Source organism: Aegilops tauschii, chromosome 1 (assembly GCF_002575655.3).
Source record: "Aegilops tauschii subsp. strangulata cultivar AL8/78 chromosome 1, Aet v6.0, whole genome shotgun sequence".
Lineage (NCBI taxonomy): Eukaryota > Viridiplantae > Streptophyta > Magnoliopsida > Poales > Poaceae > Aegilops > Aegilops tauschii.
In genome coordinates, this window is record NC_053035.3 from 381,889,129 (window position 1) to 381,912,029 (window position 22,901).

Here is a 22,901-nt window from a genome sequence, read left to right on the forward strand (position 1 = left end):
TCAGTATTTGATACTAGTTCAGTTGCTAAGATTTGTAACTCGAAACGGGAGTTGCAGAATAAACAGAGACTAGTTAAGGGTGAAGTGACGATGTGTGTTGGAAGTGGTTCCAAGATAGATATGATCATCATCGCAGACTCCCTATACTTTCGGGATTAGTATTGAACCTAAATAAGTGTTATTTGGTGTTTGCGTTGAGCATGAATATGATTTGATCATGTTTATTGCAATACGGTTATTCATTTAAGTTAGAGAATAATTGTTGTTCTGTCTACATGAATAAAACCTTATATGGTTACACACCCAATGAAAATGGTTCGTTGGATCTCGATCGTAGTGATACACATATTCATAATATTGAAGCCAAAAGATGCAAAGTTAATAATGATAGTGCAACTTATTTGTGGCACTGCCGTTTAGGTCATATTGGTGTAAAGCACATGAAGAAACTCCATGCTGATGGGATTTTGGAATCACTTGATTATGAATCACTTGATGCTTGCGAACCATGCCTTATGGGCAAGATGACTAAAACTCCGTTCTCCGGAACAATGGAGCAAACAACTGGCTTATTGGAAATAATACATACTGATGTATGCGATCCGATGAGTGTTGAGGCTCGCGGCGGGTATCGTTATTTTCTGACCTTCACAGATAATTTGAGCAGATATGGGTATATCTACTTGATGAAACATAAGTCTGAAACATTTGAAAAGTTCAAAGAATTTCAGAGTGAAGTGGAAAATCATCGTGACAAGAAAATAAAGTTTCTACGATCTGATCGCGGAGACAAATATTTGAGTTACGAGTTTGGTCTTCAATTAAAACAATGTGGAATAGTTTCACAAATTCGTGCCACCTGGAACACCACAGCATAATGGTGTGTCCGAACGTCATAACCGTACTTTATTGGATATAGTGCAATCTATGATGTCTCTTACCGATTTACCACTCTCGTTCTGGGGTTATGCATTAGAGACAGCTGCATTCACATTAAATAGGGCACCATCTAAATCCGTTGAGACGATGCCTTATGAACTGTGGTTTGGCAAGAAACCAAAGTTGTCGTTTCTTAAAGTTTGGGGTTGCGATGCTTATGTGAAAAAGTTTCATCCTGATAAGCTCAAACCCAAATCGGAAAAATGTGTCTTCATAGGATACCCAAAGGAGACTGTTGGGTACACCTTCTATCACAGATCCGAAGGCAAGACATTCGTTGCTAAGAATGGATCCTCTCTAGAGAAGGAGTTTCTCTCGAAAGAAGTGAGTGGGAGGAAAGTAGAACTTGATGAGGTAACTGTACCTGCTCCCTTATTGGAAAGTAGTTCATCACAGAAATCTGTTCCTGTGACTCCTACACCAATTAGTGAGGAAGCTAATGATGATGATCATGTAACTTCAGATCAAGTTACTACTGAACCTCGTAGGTCAACCAGAGTGAGATCCACACCAGAGTGGTACGGTAATCCTATTCTGGAGGTCATGTTACTTGACCATGATGAACCTACGAACTATGAGGAAGCGATGATGAGCCCAGATTCCGCGAAATGGTTTGAGGCCATGAAATCTAAGATGGGATCCATGTATGAGAACAAAGTATGGGCTTTGATTGATTTCCCAATGATCGGCGAGCCATTGAGATTAAATGGATCTTCAAGAGGAAGACAGGCGCTGATAGTAGTGTTACTATCTACAAAGCTAGAATTGTCGCAAAAAGGTTTTCGACAAGTTCAAGGTGTTGACTACGATGAGAGTTTCTCACTCGTATCTATGCTTAAGTCTGTCCGAATCATGTTAGCAATTGCCGCATTTTATGAAATCTGGCAAATGGATAAACAAAACTGCATTCCTTAATGGATTTATTAAAGAAGAGTTGTATATGATGCAACCAGAAGGTTTTGTCAATCCTAAAGGTGCTAACAAAATATGCAAGCTCCAACGATCCATCTATGGACTGGTGCAAGCATCTCGGAGTTGGAATATACGCTTTGATAAGTTGATCAAAGGATATAGTTTTATACAGACTTGCGGTGAAGCCTGTATTTACAAGAAAGTGAGTGGGAGCACTACAGCATTTCTGATAAGTATATGTGAATGACATATTGTTGATCGGATATAATGTAGAATTATTCTGCAAAGCATAAAGGGGTGTTTGAAAGGAGTTTTTCAAAGAAAGACCTCGGTGAAGCTGCTTACATATTGAGCATCAAGATCTATAGAGATAGATCAAGACGCTTGATAAGTTTTTTCAATGAGTACATACCTTAACAAGATTTTGAAGTAGTTCAAAATGGAACAGTCAAAGAAAGAGTTCTTGCCTGTGTTACAAGGTGTGAAATTGAGTAAGACTCAAAGCCCGACCACGGCAGAAGATAGAAAGAGAATGAAAGTCATTCCCTATGCCATAGGTTCTACAAAGTATGCCATGTTGTGTACCAGATCTATTGCATACCCTACCACTGAGTTTGGCAAGGGAGTACAATAGTGATCTAGGAGTAGATCACTGGACAGCGGTCAAAATTATCCTTAGTGGAATAAGGATATGTTTCTCGATTATGGAGGTGAAAAAAGGTTCGTCGTAAAGGGTTACGTCGATGCAAGTTTTTGACACTGATCCAGATGACTCTAAGTCTCAATCTAGATACATATTGAAAGTGGGAGCTATTAGCTAGAGTAGCTCCGTGCAGAGCATTGTAGACATAGAATTTGCAAAATACTTACAGATCTGAATGTGACAGACCCGTTGACTAAAATTATCTCACAAGCAAAACATGATCACACCTTGGTACTCTTTGGGTGTTAATCACATAGCGATGTGAACTAGATTACTGACTCTAGTAAACCCTTTGGGTGTTGGTCACATATCGATGTGAACTATGGGTGTTAACCACATAAAGATGTGAACTATTGATGTTAAATCACATGGCGATGTGAACTAGATTATTGACTCTAGTGCAAGTGGGAGACTGAAGGAAATATGCCCTAGAGGCAATAATAAAGTTATTATTTATTTCCTTATATCATGATAAATGTTTATTATTCATGCTAGAAATGTATTAACCGGAAACATGATACATGTGTGAATACATAGACAAACAGAGTGTCACTAGTATGCCTCTACTTGACTAGCTCGTTGATCAAAGATGGTTATGTTTCCTAGCCATAGACATGAGTTGTCATTTGATTAACGGGATCATATCATTAGGAGAATGATGTGATTGACTTGACCCATTCCGTTAGCTTAGCACACGATCGTTTAGTATTCTGCTATTGCTTTCTTCATGACTTATACATGTTCCTATGACTATGAGATTATGCAACTGCCGTTTACCGGAGGAACACTTTGTGTGCTACCAAACGTCACAACGTAACTGGGTGATTATAAAGGTGCTCTACAGGTGTCTCCGAAGGTACTTGTTGGGTTGGCGTATTTCGAGATTAGGATTTGTCACTCCGATTGTCGGAGAGGTATCTCTGGGCCCACTCGGTAATGCACATCACTATAAGCCTTGCAAGCATTGCAACTAATGATTTAGTTGCGGGATGATGTATTACAGAACGAGTAAAGAGACTTGCCAGTAACGAGATTGAACTAGGTATTGAGATACCGACGATCGAATCTCGGGCAAGTAACATACCGATGACAAAGGGAACAACGTATGTTGTTATGCGGTTTGACCGATAAAGATCTTCGTAGAATATTTGGGAGCCAATATGAGCATCCAGGTTCCGCTATTGGTTATTGACCGGAGACGTGTCTCGGTCATGTCTAGATTGTTCTTGAACCCATAGGGTCCGCACGCTTAAAGTTTTGATGACAGTTATATTATGAGTTTATATGCTTTGATGTACCGAAGGTTGTTCGGAGTCCCGGATGTGATCACGGACATGACGAGGAGTCTCTAAATGGTCGAGACATGAAGATTGATATATTGGAAGCCTATGTTTGGATATCGGAAGTGTTTCGGGTGAAATCGGAATTTTACCGAAGTACCGGGAGGTTACCGGAACCCCCCGGGGGCTTAATGGGCCATAGTTGGCCTTAGTGGAAGAGAGGAGAGGCGGCCAGGGCAGGGCCGCGCGCCCCTCCCCCTAGTCCGAATAGGACAAGGAGAGGGGGCGGCGCCCCCCCCCCTTTCCTTCCTCTCTCCCTCCTCTTTCCCCCTCCACTCCTAGTCCAACAAGGAAAAGGGAGGGAGTCCTACTCCCGGTGGGAGTAGGACTCCTCCTGGCGCGCCCCTCCTGGCCGGCCGCACCTCTCCCCCTTGCTCCTTTATATACGGGGGCAGCGGGGCACTCTAGAGACACAACAATTGATCGTTTGATCTTTTAGCCATGTGCGGTGCCCCCCTCACCATAGTCCACGATAATACTGTAGCGGTGCTTAGGCGAAGCCCTGCGTCGGTAGAACATCATCATCGTCACCACGCCGCCGTGCTGACGAAACTATCCCTCAACACTCGGCTGGATCGGAGTTCGAGGGACGTCATCGGGCTGAACGTGTGCTGAACTCGGAGGTGTCGTACGTTCGGTACTTGATCGGTCGGATCGTGAAGACGTACGACTACATCAACCGCGTTGTGCTAACGCTTCCGCTTTCGGTCTACGAGGATACGTGGACAACACTCTCCCCTCTCGTTGCTATGCATCACCATGATCTTGCGTGTGCGTAGGAAATTTTTTGAAATTACTACGTTCCCCAACAAAGACCTGCTCTTTTTTCTGTACAGTAAGCAACCACCATATGGATTTTATAGTGTGTCGCAGGAAACAAGAATCCCTTTTGCTTTGCTACTATTATTTTTTGGTATCTAGGGAAAATATGGTGGCAACAAATATTTGTCTTGGATCCACCCCTGCTATTAATGTCTCCTATCTTGTACAACAAGTATTTGAAAATATTGCCATATTTTGTGGCGGATGCAGAGACAGAAGCCTCTTCATTGACATCTTAATTGCAACAAATATTTCAAAACTGGGGATGTATGGCAAATATGGTTGCACTGTAAGCCTCTGCATTTGAAATAGCTGCTATTTGTTGGCAACTTTTTCAGGCAACAAGAGGGTGTTATTTCCTGTACAGGAAGCCTATGCATAAGCTTATACTTCCCTTCATGTTGCTCGCTCATATGGTTTGGTGAATTAGTTACTTCTCTGTGCATAAGAAATTACATTTTACATAATCAAATAAAAAGAATCACATATCATAGCATCATCTCCATTTGGGATTCTAAAATGGGCATCGATGGTCAATACATAATTTTTAGAAAGTAGCAATTTGATCAAGAGACACATATTCGAGAAGTTTAGGTGCAGTTTAGGTGCTAAGTTTTTCTTAACTCGTTCTCACATGTTGTCTAAAGTTTATGAACTAGGTGGTGATGATTGCAGAATTCCAGTCGTTGAGTGTGTCTACGAGTGGATTCAGGTACCTTTTCAAAGCTAAACCATCTAGCATAAATTGCCATTCATAAATATTACTACTTACTGTTCCAAGTTTTTCTTCTAAAATTGCACATCTTGATATGGTGGCCATCCCACTTCAGTAGTTGAGCGCTTCATGGTGTTAGATTGTTCTTTGTAGGCTTAGCCTGTTATACTCAGTCTTCGAACTGAACGAGAATGCAATGTTAATGTAATAGAGCTGTCACCTTCATGTAGGATGCTCCTCTTCCTTCATTGACTGCTTCTCGTTTTTCTCTTAGTGTATCTTATCAAGTCCTAGAAATATTGGGAGTGATCTTAGTGCCAAAAAATAACAGCCTTAGGAGTGTAGGGTGGACCAGTGGAGCAGGTTGTAAACACTAAGCCCCTTCCAGTTAAAATGTTAGCTTTGTGGCCAGAAAGTTTTTCTTGTGATGGTAGGACTGATTGCTCTGCCTACACATACCCTTTTTTGCTACAGCATAGAGCTTATTCCTTTTACCTTGTTTTCTCTTTCCAGAAGGTTGTATGATATGGTGTTTCCTTCATATGATTTATCATTTGTTGTTTGCACAAACTTAACTTGCATTAACTTATTATTAAATTTATATTATGTGTGCCTCATGTCTTTTGCACATTTTGATTATTTGATTTTGAGAGATTCTCAAGGTTAGGATAATCTTATCAGAACCAATGTTGCATTATGGCCATTTTGTTCCATTATTGATTTCAAATGAGTATTGTTATGTTAATACCCACTCATCTCCCTAGTTATCACCATTGTAGCTGTATAGATGGTCTAGCTAATGTTTTTGGTTCCTATTTACAAGAGATGTTGGGTATGAACAGTGGCAGAGCGTGACCAGCAACTAGGGGGTGCCAATTTTCAGACTAAAAGAGAAATATGCATGAGAAGTCAAAAATAGCATGTCTCACAACATAAAATTACAAAAGATAATAATTTTTACCTTGTTGCTTCTCAGTTTCAAGTTTCTTTAATTGATATAACTATAATGTGGTTGACTGTTTAACATCTCATGGTCTGAATCATGTTTCTTTAGTTTATACTTTATGTAACAGGTTAACCCTTTTTGCAATAAATAAATATATACAGTAGGCTAACCCCCATATGCCAGCATTTAGAACATGTGAATCAAGTTTCCATGGCAATCAAAATTCACATCTACCCCATAGGCAATCAAGTTCACATGTACCTTGCTCATGTCCTTTGGCAGGATTTCACTTGTCAACTCATCGGTCATCGTCGCCTTGGGCTTTGGCCGTGTTTTAATATAAGTTTATATGTTCACCTTTGTAGATCAGAGGTAAAAACTATGGCTTCAAATGATGCTTTGAAAATGTCGATCGACAAAGTCACTGATGTAACTATAATGGATTGGACTGAAAACTAGAGGAGGGTCATCGTTGGATGAGAAGGGGTGGGGGATTAACGGATTTGAAGGCAGGGTACAAGAGATCTCAGGTGGCGGAGATGGTGGTAGTGTTTAGAGGGATGGCCGACACATCATGTCACAACATTTTGTTTGCACCATCCATCCCGAGCAATCATGGAAATAGAAGAAATTGGTGGAACTATGTTAGAAAGATCTATTTAGTGAAGAGATGAGGAATATTGTAGTTCATGACAGTCACTTTTATCGTCCACGTATTGTCAGCCTTGTCGGCACAGGAACACATAGAGTGAGGGTGCGTGGGGTGAGAGAGTGAGAGGGCTGGTTGTGGTGAGAGAGTAGCTGAGGTCAGAATAAGGCTGGGCAGGTAAGCTAAAAAAACTGGATAGACAATATTCCTGATTGTGCGAGAATTTCTTAAGTGCATCAAGTAAATTTTAATTTATAACATATTTTTAGTTCGATAATCGCTTTATATGTATACATCGTCAAATTTCTTTTTTAATCAATTTACATTGCAAGTAAAGTGGACTTCAATTATTACCCAATTATGCCCATGCTATTTTTTCCCTACATGTAAATTTAACATGCATTATGTTTACATAACTTCACAAAATATTTCAAAAGCCTGTGGCAACGCATGGGCATTCTACTAGTATTGATTGTGATGAAGTACAAAGTACAAGATGATCTACCTCGAGATCGTACGTGCATGAATCTAACTTAACATGACCCTACAGACTAAAACCCCTCAGCTTATATATCCATTTTCAATATGTGATTTTTATTTTCTTCTCACTCTTTAGCTGAAGATTGGGTTTATATGTCCATATTGCAGGATTGGCGAACTTTCGCCAGATTGCCCAGGTCCTCGTACGTGACCGAGGACCCGAATGTGGTCACGGTCAAGCCGGTGAAGACCAAGGAGCCGAAGAGGACCAGGGCCAAGGGCCCGGTCATTCGGGACACCGTTCCCAAGGTCCCAGCTATGAGCCACGGGACTTGGACTCCATCTCCACCTCCGAGCAGCAGGAGGAGTCCAGGGAGGCACCTTCTTGCCTAGGCGGGAAGAAAGAGCGGGCAGCGTCGAGGGACGACGAGGCGTTGGCCTTCCTCCAACTTCCAAGCGCCCGAGGAGGACCAGGGCCTCGGCAACGAGCCAATCCTTGACACATGTCGAGTTGATCAGCTCAGACTCCTCCAAAGAAAAGGTCACAAAAATAGAGGCCCGCTAGGACAGATGGCCCAGGTCATTATATAGGTCTACTTGAATGAAGACTTGTCGGCCAAAAATGATTCAAACACGAAGTCCGGCAGCTGAAATTGTTGGGAACGTGAGAGAGGTCGTTTTACGCTTAGTTTTACTTTACTAAATTTCAAAATTTGTAAATAATTTTCAAAAAAAATGTCCGCGACTCAAAAAATATTCACAATTTTGAAAATTGTTCACAAATTTGTAAAAGAGTTCATGAATTCAAAAATGTTCACAAATTTGGAAAATGTTAAGGACTTCAAGAAATGTTCACAAATTTATAGATATTCCCAAAAAAAGAGAAAAAGAAAAAAGGTATATAAACAAAAAAAGGAAAACCCGGAAGAAAAAAAAACGGTACAAAGAAGGTTCTAAAACTTTTCCAAAACTAATGGTGAATAAACACTAAAATGGGCCGGATCAACTCTTAATAGGTGCTAGAGGGGTGCACGCTAGGTCAATCGCGCATGACCTACGTGCCAAATAGGGATCACCCACATGAACAAAATCACCGAAGCTCTTATTGGGCGCCTTTCTGCGCTAGTTAACTAACATAGCGCTCACGCGCGCCCCTCTATGGGCCAGCCCAACATGGAAAGCAGCGCCATTCGTTCGCTCGGTCGAAAATCGATCTAGTTCGATCGCTTGGAGCTGGTCCACGATCGACTATTGACAAAGGCTTGCCGACCATTGAATTTTCAGGCAAAAGTTCACAAAAAAATAGGGATTCAAAAAATCACAAAAAAAAAGTTTCACAAACTCAAAAAAGTTTACAAATTAAAAAAAATTGAAAATTTTGAAAAAAAATCATCCTTTTTGAAAAATAAATCATCGGTTCTTTAAAGAGTTCATCGATTTGAAAAAAAATATCGAATTTGAAAAAATAATGTTCATTTAATTTGAAAAAGTTCATTGATTTCTTTATAAAAATCACAAAATAGGAAATAGTTCATCGATTTGGAAAAAACGTTCACTAATTTGGAAAATAGTTCATGAATTTGAATAAAAGTTCATGTATTTTGGTGAAAAGGTTCGTTTATTTTGAAGAAAAAGTTTATGAATTTCTAAAGAATATGCGCATTTAATGAAAAGAAGGGAAAAGCGAGAAAAAAGAAAAATAAAAATCGAAATTGAACAAGGAAACAAAAGGAAAAAAAGGAACAATTTCACATTGGATTGGATAGCCGAGTGGTTAATGTGCTTGCGTTCCGACGCGTAGGTTGCAGGTTCGAAGTCAGACGATTTCACCTTTTTTGGTTATGTACAGAATTAAAATTGTATACGGGCCGGCCCAGGTAAGAGCACTTTTAGCGCGAGTTAACAAAATGCACCTTAACAAGTAATGAAGGCGTCGAATAGGAAATGAACAGAATCACCACCGATCGCTCTATATGTTGATCAATTTGATAAACGGACTTGTAGAGTAGCCCAATCAACCACAGGTCTTGGAAAAAGGTCACGGGGATAGAGGACCATTAGGTCAGGTGGCCCAGGTCGTGGTATACTTCCACTGCAATGAAGATCTGTCGGCCAAAAATGATTCAAATGCCAAATCCGACAGCTGAAATTGTTGAGCGTGTGAGATAGCTCGGTGTAGCCTCAGTTTTCCTCTCCTAAATTTGAAATTATTGTTCCCAGTTTTCAAACAAAAACCGTAGTCACAATTTCAAAAAATGTTCGCAAATTTGTAAGAATGCTGATGAATTCAGAAAATGTTCGCAAATGTATAAAATATGTTCATCATTTTAAAAAAGTTCACAACTTTAAAGATGCCCGCAAAAAAGAAAAATAAAGAAAGAAAAAGGAAAAATAACATAAAAGAAAAATAAAAAGGAAAGGAAAACAAAAAGGCGGTTCACGGAAAGTTCTAAAACCTTTCCAAAACTGTTGGGGAATAAACGCAAAATTGGGTCGGCCAAAACTCTCGATCGAGCGCTGGAGGGGTGCGCCTTATGTCGCTTGCGCGCGACCTGCAAGTCAAATAGGGACCGCCGACATGAACAGAAACACCACCAGTCACTCTGCATTTCGACGGTTAGATAAACGTGCTTCCAGAGCAGCCCAATCAGCCACAGGTGCTGAAAAAGGTCACGAGAATAGAGGCCCACTAGGACAGGCGGCCGAGGTCGTGGTATACTTCCACTTGAATGAAGATCTGTCGGCCAAAAATGATTCAATTCTAAAAATCCGACGGCTAAAAATGTTGAGGGCGTGAGAAAGCTCATTGGCTCAATTTTATTGTACTAAGTTTGAATAAGTGTTCCCAATTTTCAAAAAATGTTCGTAAATTTAGAAAAAAGTTCATGAATTCGGAAAATATTTGTGATTTTAAAAAATGTATGCAAATTTTTCAAAAATGTTCACATACTTTGAAGATGTTTGCAAAAAAAGGAAAAACGTGAAAAAGCTAAAAGAAAAAGAAAAAATGGAAAGAAAACAACAAATAGGTTCTCGGAAATCTAGAACCATTCCAAAACTGGTGGGGAATAAACACTAAAATGGGCCAGCAAAATTTCTTGATCGGGCGGTGGAGGGGTGCGCGCAAGGTCGCTCGCGCGTGACCTATGCGTGAAATGGGGGTCGCCGACATGAACAAGATTACCACCGATCGTTCTATATGTTGATCGGTAGATCAATGGGCTTGTAGATTACCTCAATCAACCATGCCCCTGGTCATGCGCCCTAGGACTGGCGCCCCAGGTCATGATATACTTCTACTAGAATGAAGACTTGTCGGCCAAAAATGTTTCAAGTGCGAAATCTGACGGATGAAATTGTTGGGGGCGTAAGAGAACTCGGTTTATACTAAGTTTTATAGTCCCACATTTCAAAATTTTCCTTTCCCAATTTTCCAAGAATGTTCGCCGATTCAAGAAATGTTAAGGAGTTTCAAAAAAATGCTCACAATTCTAAAAAATGTTCGTGAATTTGTAAAAAGAATTCAGGAATTGCGAAAATCTTTATGAATTCTGAAAATGTTCACAAATTTTTTAAAAAATATGGTTCACAAACTTTAAAGACGTTCACAAAAAAGATAAAAAAAATTGTAAAACAAATATAAAAAGGAAAAAAGAAAACAAAAAACCGGAAGGAACACAAAAAAACGATTCAGGGAAGGTTCTAAAACCTTTCAAAACTAGTGCGGAATAAACACTAATATGGGTTGGCCCAAACTCTTGATCAAACATTCCAGGGGTGCGCGCAAGGTCGCTCGCATAGGACACACACGCCAAATAGGGATCGCCGACAAAATCACCACCGATGTTGACTGGTAGATAAACAGGCTTGCAAAGCAACCCAATCAACCACATCTGTTGGAAAAGGTCACGAGAATAGAGGCCCATTAGGACAGGCAGCCCAGGTCAAGGTATACTTACACTGCAATGAAGATCCGTTACCCAAAAATAAATGCGATGGCAGAAATTGTTGGTGGCATGAGAGAGCTCGGTTTAGGCTCAGTTTCACTGTCCTAAATTTCAAAAATTGTTCACAATTTTTTTAGAAAAATCTCCGATTCAAAAATGTTCACGAGTTTTCCAAAAATTTCACTATCTCAAAAAATGTTCGCAAATTTGAAAAATTTCATGAATTCAGAAAATATTCATGATTTAGAAAATGTTCAAATACTTTAAAGATGTTCGCAAAAAACTAAAAATAAAAGAAAACTAAAAGGAAAAAAACCCGGAAGAAAAACAAAAATCCAATCCAGGGAAGGTTCTAGAACCTTTCCAAAACTGGTGGGGAATAAACACTAAAATGGGCTGCTCAAACTCTCAATCGGCTATAAAGGGCTGCGCACTAGGTCGCTCGCGCGCGACTTATGCGCGAAATATGGACCACTGGCATGAAAAGAATCACCACCGTTGCTCTGCATGTTAACCGGTTAGATAAATTGGCTTGCATAGCAGCCCAATCAACCACAGGTCTTCGAAAAGTCATGAGAATAGAGGCCCATTAGGACAGGCGGCCCAGGTCATGGTATTGTTCTACTGGAATGAAGATGTGTCGGCTAAAAATGATTCAAACAAGAAATTGGTGGGTCCGTGAGAGAGCTCGGTTTACACTCAGTTTTACTGTCCTAAATTTCAAAAATTATTCCTAATTTTTTTTAAAAATGTTCACGAGTTTCAAAAAATGTTCTAGAATCTGTAAAAAAGTACATGAATTCATTAGCTTTAAAGATGTTTGAAAAAATAAAAAGAAAGAAAAGAGAAACAAATGTAAAAGAAAATTTAAAAGGAAAATTTTTGGAAGGAAAACAAAAAATCTGTTCACGGAAGGTTCAAGAACCGTTTCAAACTTGTGGAGAATAAACACTAAAATGGGCCATCCCAAAGTCTTGATCAGGCGCTGGAGGGGTGCGAGCTAGGTCACTCGCAGCGACCTACGTGCCAAATAGGGAACGCCGACATGAACATAATCACCACTAATCGCTTTATGTGTTGACCGGTTAGATAGACGGGCTTGTAGAGGAGCCCAATCAACCACAAGTTTTGGAGAAGGTCACCAAACTAGAAGCCCATTAGGACAGACGGCTCACGTCATGCTATATTTCCACTAGAGTGAAGATATGTCGGCCAAAATGATTCAAAGGCAAAATCCGATGGCTGAAATTCTTGGGGGCTTAAAAGAGCTCGTTTTAGGCTCAGTTTCACTGTCCTAAATTTCAAAAAATGTTCTCAATTTTTAAAAAGTGTTTGCCAATTCGAAAAGTGTTCACAAATTTGTAAAAAAAGTTCATGATTTTTAAAAATGTTCGCAAATTTATAAAAAATGTTTATGATTTCAAAAAAGTTCAAAAACTTAAATATGTTCACACAAAAGAAAAATAAAGAAAAGAAAGAATAAAAGAAACATAAAATAAAACTACAAAGGAAAAAATAAAAACCCAAAAGGAAAATAAAAAAACTGTTCAAGGAAGGTTCTTGAACCTTTTCCAAAACAGGTGGGGAATAAACACTAAAATGGGCCGCCAAATTCTCGATCGGGCACTGGAGGGGTGCATGCTAGGTCACTCGCAGTGACCGACGTGCCAAATAGGGATTGCGGACATGAACATAATCACCACTAATCGCTTTATATGTTGACCGGTTAGATAGACGGGCTTTTAGAGGAGCCCAATCAACCACAGGTTTTGGAGAAGGTCACCAAAATAGGAGCCCATTAGGACAGACGGCCCACGTCATGCTTTATTTCCACTAGAATGATGATCTGTCATCCAAAAATGATTCAAAGGTGAAATCCGATGGCTGAAATTCTTGGGGGCTTAAAAGAGCTTGTTTTAGGCTCAGTTTCACTGTCCTAAATTTGAAAAATTGTTCTCAATTTTCAAAAAGTGTTCGCCAATTCAAAAAATGTTCATGAATTTGTAAAAAAGTTCTTGATTTTAAAAAATGTTCGCAAATTTGTAAAAATTGTTTATGATTTTAGAAAAAGTTCAAAAACTTAAATGTGTTCATACAAAAGAAAAATAAAGAAAATAAATAATAAAAGAAATATAAAATAAAACTAAAAAGGAAAAAAGAAAAACCCAGAAGGAAAATAAAAAAAACTGTTCAGGGAAGGTTCTTAAACCTTTTCAAAACAGGTGGGGAATAAACACTAAAATGGGCCGGCCAAATTTTCGATCGCTCGCTAGAGGGGTGCGCGCTAGGTCACTCGCAGCGACCTACGTGCCAAATAGGGATCGCCGACATGAACATAATCACCACTAATCGCTTTATATGTTGACCGGTTAGATAGACGGGCTTGTAGAGGAGCCCAATCAACCATATGTTTTGGAGAAGGTCACCAAAATAGGAGCCCATTAGGACAGACGGCCCATGTCATGCTATATTACCACTAGAATGAAGGTCTGTCGGCCAAAAATGATTCAAAGGTGAAATCCGATGGCTGAAATTCTTGGGGGCTTAAAAGAGCTCCTTTTAGGCTTAGTTTCACTGTCCTAAATTTCAAAGATTGTTCTCAAATTTCAAAAAGTGTTCGCCAATTCAAAAAGTGTTCACGAATTTGTAAAAAAAAGTTCATGATTTTCAAAAATGTTTGCAAATTTGTAAAAAATGTTTATGATTTCAAAAAAGTTCAAAAACTTAATATGTGCACACAAAAGAAAAATAAAGAAAATAAATAATAGAAGAAACATAAAACATAACTTAAAAGGAAAAAACCAAAAACCAAAAGGAAAATAAAAAAACTGTTCAGGAAAGGTTCTTGAACCTTTCCAAAACAGGTGGGTAATAAACGCTAAAATGGGTCGGCCAAATTCTTGATCGGGCGCTGGAGGGGTGCGCGCTAGGTCGCTCGCGCGCAACCTATGCACGAAATACGGATCGCCGACATGAACAAAATCACCACTGATCGCTCCGTATGTTGAGTGGTTAGATACCTGAGCTTGCATTGCAGTCAATCAACCACATGTCTCGGAAATGTCACAAGGATAGAGGCCTATTAGGACAGGCGGCCCAAGTCGTGGTATACTTCTACTAGAATGAAGATATGTCGGGCAAAAACGATTCAAACGCGAAATTGTTGGGACGTGGGAGATTTCGGTTTAGGCTCAGTTTTATTGTCCTAAATTTCAAAAATTATTTCCAATTTTTTAAAAAATGTTCACAATTTCAATGAAATCTTCACGAGTTTCAATAAATGTTCACAATTTTAGAAAACGTTCAGTAATTTGTAAAAAAGTTCCTGAATTCATCATATTTCAGGAAAAATAGAGGCCGTTAGGACAGGCGGTCCAGGTCATGGTATACTTCCACTAGAATGTAGATATGTCGGCCAAAAATGATTCAAACGCGAAATCCGACGACTAAAATTGTTGGGGGCGTGTGAAAGCTCGGTTTAGCCTCAGTTTGTTCTCATAAAGAAGGGAAAACTACCCGGTTGCTGCAGAGTTAAGGTCAATGAGGTCTGCTCGCGTGCGCGCGTCGTAGGGCAGGGGCACGCCGCACGCGGGCGAGATAGACGGATGCTCGCTCCCGTGCGTGACCCGGCGCGCGCACCAGTCGTCCGGTAGGTGCCGTGTACCGCGTGACCCGCCCCATCCCTCCTGGCCAAGCCCATCGCAACAAACTCTCATCACCTCTCGGGTAGACGCCCGGCGCCACAGTTGGATTGGAACCCCCTGCCTGTGCCGTGACTAGCGACCCCGCACGCACCACAAAAGTCCCTACACAAACGTCAAGACCTCAGCCGACGGCGACGCAGAGCGCTCCACTTGCACGCACGAGTGGATCAACCAATTCAACCGGTAGCTTATCTGCAGCCAGGCACTAGGCCGACAAGACGATCTCTCCAGAACCTTAATAACAAGTTAACAGCCGATCCAACATCCCTCCCCCCGGCTCTCGTCCGATCGACCGAATAATTAACCGGACCAAAAACTACCGAAAGCAGGGACAAAGATCGTGTGCATCGCTCGGCCGATCGACACGAGAGTGACGTCTCCATCTCCATCGCCTCTTGCTTTCCCCCCAACATTTTCAATTTTTTTTGACGAAGCCACAAACCCTGTCCCTCCCCCGACACGGGCGGGCCCCGCGTCGCACGCTCGGGTCTGAACCCGTCTCGCTCGCTGAGCACCTTTAGCTTAGGGAGGAAAATCACGTCGTAACCTTCCTCGCTAATTAGGTCGCCGCCTGTCTGCTGCTCCGCTTGTAGCTTTCCTGTTCCTGGAGTGGTTGCGCCGTCCTTGTCCGGGTCAGTTTCTTTAAGAGTTGGGATGATGGTCATGATTATGATCTTACGAAGCCTCGAATCGAACCGCAACTGCAGCGGGATTTTTGGCGGCCCGTCTCGTGACGACGACGGGGCAGCTACCTTGGATGGGTTTCGTGCAACCTTTTGAATTGAGATGAGAAGATGAGATGCTACTCGTAACCCGTCTCTACTCGTCGACGTGAGAGGCGTCGACGGTGTTTTTTCTCGCTCTGGGTGGATGGATGTGGGGAGAAAAGGTTGACATGACATGTGTAATGTGTTTGTACTAACAATGAACCAAAACATGCAATGATTCCCAAGGTCCTGTGGCTTCCATGGCCATAATAATCTGTGTGAAGCGATAGCACTTGCTACTCCAGGAGGAGGGAACACGAGGAATCGCCAGCACGCCGTTACCTGCTGTGATCTGCAGGTCTGACAGGCAGGCACACAGACAGGTCAATGCTTTGGTTTTTGGCGAGTGGGGGAGGGCAACCCAGCCTCGGAGAGCTCGCCTCGCTCTCAAACTGAAGAAGCGACCAACAACAAAAACGCCACGGCTCACGTGCATCATCACTGTGTTTCCGTATGCTCTCTCGTTACTCCTCGGTGCCCGGTTTTCACCTCGGCCGACAGCTTGAGTCGAGCGCCTCATCCGTTGGCGTGTGTGCTGCAGTCGAGTCAAGATAAGCATGGAGGGGCCCGGCGGTCATTGGGGCAGGCAGCGGTGGTTTGTGCCTGGGGAGGCAGTGGTGATATTTACTTCCGCTGCCGTTATGATGCCGCGAGTTGGGACGGTGCAGAGAGAGCTCACGCTCCTCGTGACGCAGCTTCTTGATTACCGTAACAGAGAATCTGCTGCTCCCGTTGTCCGAGGTTGGTCAATGCTGGAGTACTCTGCCGCTCTCATCACGCCGGCATCTAGAATACTTGATTACAAAGAAATTTTATAATAAGATTTTTAAAGGATTTTGGATACATAGAAAATTTCCTAGGTTTTCTTTTGAACCGGGCATAACCCCTTTCCATAACTGATAACAAAAATACAAGCGTCCGACAGAAAGTTTCCTAAGGATTAGTTTGCACTCTATTTTGAAAAGAAAAAAAAATCATCCATTCAAGACTCTTTGTACAATGCCACTCTCGGATCAAAATCCTTTTTTCCAACCGGGATCCTACCCCTTTCTGTTAATTTCTTAATGGAAATAACCACTACACAAGTTCATGACCGAGAAATTACAAGGGGACGAGGAAGTGGAGAAGCGACTCGGGGGCACTAACAGGAAACCCACTGCAACTGCTCGCTGCCGAATTACTTGGGGCAAAAACATGTTAGCACCAGAACCCATAGAGAGTTTAATGAAAGTAATATCAACAAAATACGACATGGCATACATTAGAGGGCATCAAAACCCAGTGAACTAGTACCGACAACCAAAAACAGTACTAGTGGAAGAAAACGTCACTAAAATCAACAAAACTGAGCCAAGAGAGCATGAAAACCGACGGTGGCGGCCCTCGCCGAGGAGGCCGCAAAGAAGAGGAAGAAGAAGACCACTCCGGTGCCTCGTTCACGTCTGGCGACTCGTGCAACATCTCCGGCAACCCTGACGACGACGGCTCCGGGGCGGCCTGGTCGGCGGCCTGCAAGAAGGGTCGCGACCTCCAAGTGCTCGACGAAATGCCGACAAGGTAATAAAAACCACCTTTCACATTTCGGCCACCGAATTTTAGACAGTGATTGGTGGTGATCGATGGTGATGGAGTTTGTTCGTTTTGTTATCATAGTGTGGAGATCAACATGGCCGAGTTTCTAGCGTATTTGGAGTCCTCGGCGATAATAGGTCTAAACGATCTCAATTATGACTCAATTTGGGATCGATCGGAGGCGGCCGAAGAAGAGGAGGTGGCCGGTGAGATGTAAGAAGACGAGGTGGCCGATGAAGATGAAGTTGTGGAGGTGACCGAAGTAAGCACACGGTCGTCAAGGTCATGCACCGCCAACTACAATCATGTTGAAGATGTTGCTCTTTGCTATGCTTTGATGAACATCTCAATAGATGCAACGACTAGAACAGATTAAACCAAGACTATGTTTTGGGAGAGAATTGAGGAGTACTAGAACAACTCCATAGAGGTCCAATCCAGCCATACACAAGGTTCTCTTGGGCATCGTTGGAGCACCATGCACGACCAATGCAACCGATGGCACGGTTGCATCAATCAACTTCGGCCACAAGCCCTTCACGTTGCATCCAAGACCTATTCAAGCATAGGACGCCAAGTTCGGCCACAAGCCCTTCACGTTGCATCATTGCTGCAAAGAGCTATGGAAGAACGAGAAGTGGATCCAAAGAGTTTTAGAACCACTCCAAAAAGATCAAGGTCGAGCATATCCATCGAGGAGGATGACGAGGTTGATGAAGAGCCCAACAATAGACCGGAAGGGAACAAAATTGCAAAAGAAAGAAACAAGAGAAATGCGTATGGTGGCACATACAAAGACGAACTTGTGGCCATGACTGAGGCCAAGAAAGGTGTTTTTGAAAAGCGGAATATATTAATATCGCGAAGATACCAATTACACCCAGCCTCTGCACCAACAAGAAGTCATAAAGACATCTAGGATGCACACAACCGAAAGAAAAAAAAAGGGAAAATGGCCTCGCCAAACTAATCAACTCCTTTCAGCATCAGCACATAACCACCACCAAAGACAGCACCCAGAAAATATAGAAGGCCTCCAAAAGCAACGCCTTAAAGAAGGAAACAGTGCACAAGCGTCATCGTCACCCGATCCAAGATCATAGGTTTTCACCCTGGAGAAAGACCGAGCCCTCAAAACAATACCTTCAACAAGGCAATTGCCAAGCACAACCAATGAAGGCCAGACCTTCGGTTTTCACCCTAAAAGTCACGACTCGGCACCCGAGGAGCACCACCAAAAATGAAATCCTCTTGTGTTACCGCCCCCACTTGACACTCCTGCTACTGAAAGTTATCAAACATCTGGCTGACTCCATTTCCTACAAGGCTCCCTCCGCCTTACATCTGGCCAAGAAAGGTGTTGGCGGGCGAATGAAAAGAAGAGAAGATGGCAAGGTGGAATGAGCTCAAGATGTTGGAGGATAAGAAATGGAAGGCCAAGTTGGTGGCAGAGGAGAGAAAGTTGAAGGCAGAGGAGTATAAACTTGCACTTGAGGAGGAGACGATTTATGATGCCAAGAGCCGAAGATCGTGCTAGCATGTTCATGAATCCAAACACAATATATGAAACCGCAAGAAATATTGGGAGCTCACTCGTGGGGAGATTTTGACCCAAATGGAAAACTCTCTTTGGAATGGTGGTCATGGTGGAGGCCGAGAGGATGATGGTGGTGGTGGTGATGGTGGCGGCGGCCGAGAGGGTGGTGGTGGTGATGGTGGCCGAGAGGATGGTGGTGGTAGTGGCGGTGAGGATTTCTTCCACGAGGACTTCGTTTGAGTTCGTGCATGCCATTGGTTGGATCGATCCACAACATACACATGTCATGTTTGTGGTGATTTTGAAACAAACTTTGAATTTGAAGTGATGCCTTTTGCATGAATTATGCATGTTTTAATTTGATAATCGCAATGATGAAACTATATGCTATGTATGTTTTAATCGGTTATTTTATGCATGTTCTTAATTTGAATGTTTGCATGATATATAATATGAAGTATTTGAAGTTCATGAGGCTAGGACAAAAATCTATAAAAAAAATACTCCACTTAGTTTAGGTGATCGACTAGGTGCGGGAATTTTATCACGAGCGCAAAACATTCCCAAATAGATGGTAGCAAGCATATTATCGCAAGTAACCACAACATTCAGAAAACGCTGCCAAGAGAAAATCTTGTTTTTGAAATGGATGCAAGCTTTCCAGATACATTGATGAGACCCACACAAATCTTTCTTGAGCCACTCATAAATAGACTTAGTAGAGAAAATGCACTTGCTATTAAGAGACGACGAGATGCTGTCTAACAACAAATTAAGATTGTAATTCCTAGTAGTGGATATAATATTTTCCATTGTTCACTGTACTCTGAAAAGAGCCTGCGTCTAAAAGTAGGCTCGAGTCGAGTTGAAATAACTTGAGATAAGGAGCAACCCTGCCTTTGAAAAATGTCAAAAAGCACAAAGACCAATCTTTTAAAGCAATATCCGAGTGCCATGGATCATGCCAGATTCTAACAAAATTATCGCTATTAAATGATTTTTATCCTAGTAAAATAAACATATTTTCCATAATGGCTCTATAGTACGACAAGTTAGTGAGAACAAGGCTTAACGGTGGCAACCATTTTGTTGTGAATAACGAGCATGCACAATCTGTTGCCATAGACCCTACTTCATTTCTAAGTTCCACCACCATTTTGACCAAAAAGATGATATCTTGCTTCCTAAGATCCTTAATACCCAGGTTGTTGGGGAACGCAGTAATTTCAAAAATTTACCTACGATCACGCAAGATCTATCTAGGAGATGCATAGCAACGAGAGGGAAGAGTGTGTCTACATACCCTTGTAGACCGAAAGCGGAAGTGTTTATCAACGCGGTTGATGTAGTCATACACCTTCACGATCCGTCCCGATCAAGTACCGAACATATGGCACCTCCGCGTTCAGCACACGTTCAGCTCGATGATGTCCTCGCCTTCTTGATCCAGCAAGAGGGGCGAAGTAGTAGATGAGTTCCGGCAGCACGACGACGTGGTGACGGTGTTGGTGAAGAACAATATCCGCAAGGCTTTGCCTAAGCACTACGAAAACTATGACGGAGGATAAACTAGAGGGGACGGCGTTGCCGGCACACAGCTTGGTGTTTCTTGATGTGTCTTTGGTGCTAGCCCTGCCCCTCTATTTATATGTTGAGCCCTGGGGTCGAAACTTGGAGTAAAAGCCTCCTCAAAGTCGGTTTTGCTCGAAAGGCAAGAGTCCTACACGCACTCCAGGATAGACGCCAGGGTTCCCGACGCCTACCCCCTAGATGCCAGGGTTCCTGGCGTCTAGCCTCTGGTCTCCGCAAAACTTCCTTTTGCACTTTCCAAAAGCCTCGTGGGCTTTCCCCTTTGGCCCAAATAAAGTGTTGTCGTACCCAAACATTTCGAGAGACATCCGGAACCCCTTCCGGTGAATTCCGGAACCCTTCCGGAGATCAAACACTACTATCCCATATATTAAACTTTACCTCCGGACCATTCCGGAGCTCCTCGTCATGTCCATGATCTCATTAGGGACTCCGAACAACATTCGGTCACCAACATACATAACTCATATAATATTATATCGTCAATGAACGTTAAGCGTGCGGACCCTACGGGTTCGAGAACTATGTAGACATGACTGAGACACCTCTCTCATCAATAACCAATAGCGGAACCTGGATGCCCATATTGGCTCCTACATATTCTACGAAGATCTTTATCGGTCGAACCGCATAACAACATACGTTGTTCCCTTTGTTATCGGTATGTTACTTGCCCGAGATTCGATCGTCGGTATCACCATACCTAGTTCAATCTCGTTACCGACAAGTCTCTTTACTCATTCCGTAATGCATCATCCCGCAACTAACTCATTAGTCACATTGCTTGCAAGGCTTATAGTGATGTGCATTACCGAGAGGGCCCAGGGATACCTCTCCAACAATCGGAGTGACAAATCCTAATCTCGATCTATGCCAACCCAGCAAACACCATCGGAGACACCTGTAGAGCATCTTTATAATCACCCAGTTACGTTGTGACGTTTGATAGCACACTAAGTGTTCCTCCGGTATTCGGGAGTTGCACAATCTCATAGTCAGAGGAACATGTATAAGTCATGATGAAAGCAATAGCAAAAAACTAAACGATCATAGTGCTAAGCTAACGGATGGGTCTTGTCCATCACATCATTCTCTAATGATGTGATCCTGTTCATCAAATGACCACACATGTCTATAGCTAGGAAACATAAGCATCTTTGATAAACAAGCTAGTCAAGTAGAGGCATACTAGGGACACTCTGTTTGTCTATGTATTCACACATGTACTAAGCTTCCGGTTAATATAATTCTAGCATGAATAATAAACATTTATCATGGTATAAGGAAATATAAATAACAACTTTATTATTGCCTCTAGGGCATATTTCTTTCAGTCTCCCACTTGCACTAGAGTCAATAATCTAGTTCACATCACCATGTGATTTAACACCAATAGTTCACATCTTTATGTGATTAGTCCACATCGCCATGTGACTAACACCCAAAGGGTTTACTAGAGTCAATAATCTAGTTCACATCGCTATGTGATTAACACCCAAGAGTAATAAGGTATGATCATGGTTTGCCTGTGAGAGAAATTTTAGTCTACGGGTCTGCAACATTCAGATCCGTATGTATTTGCAAATTTCTATGTCTACAATACTCTGCACGGAGCTACTCTAGCTAATTGCTCTCACTTTCAATATGTATCTAGATCGAGACTTAGAGTCATCCAGGTCGGTGTCAAAGCTTGCATCGACGTAACTCTTTACGACGAACTCTTTGTCACCTCCATAACCGAGAAATATATCCTTATTTCACTAAGGATAATTTTGACCGTTGTCCAGTGATCCACTCCTGGATCACTATTGTACCCTCTTGCCAAACTCATGGTGAGGTACACAATAGGTCTGGTACACAGCATAGCATACTTTATAGAACCTATGACTGAGGCATAGGGAATGACTTTTCATTCTCTTTCTATTTTCTGTCGTGGTCAGTTTTTGAGTCTTTACTCAACTTTACACATTGCAACACAGGCAAGAACTCCTTCTTTGACTGTTCCATTTTGAACTACTTCAAAATCTTGTCAAGGTATGTACTCATTGAAAAAACTTATCAAGCGTCTTGATCTATCTCTATAGATCTTGATGCTCAATATGTAAGCAGCTTCGCCGAGGTGTTTCTTCGAAAAACTCCTTTCAAACACTTCTTTATGCTTTCCAGAAAATTCTACATCATTTCCGATCAACAATATGTCATTCACATATACTTATCAGAAAGGCTGTAGTGCTCCCACTCACTTTCTTGTAAAGACAGGCTTCACCGCAAGTCTGTA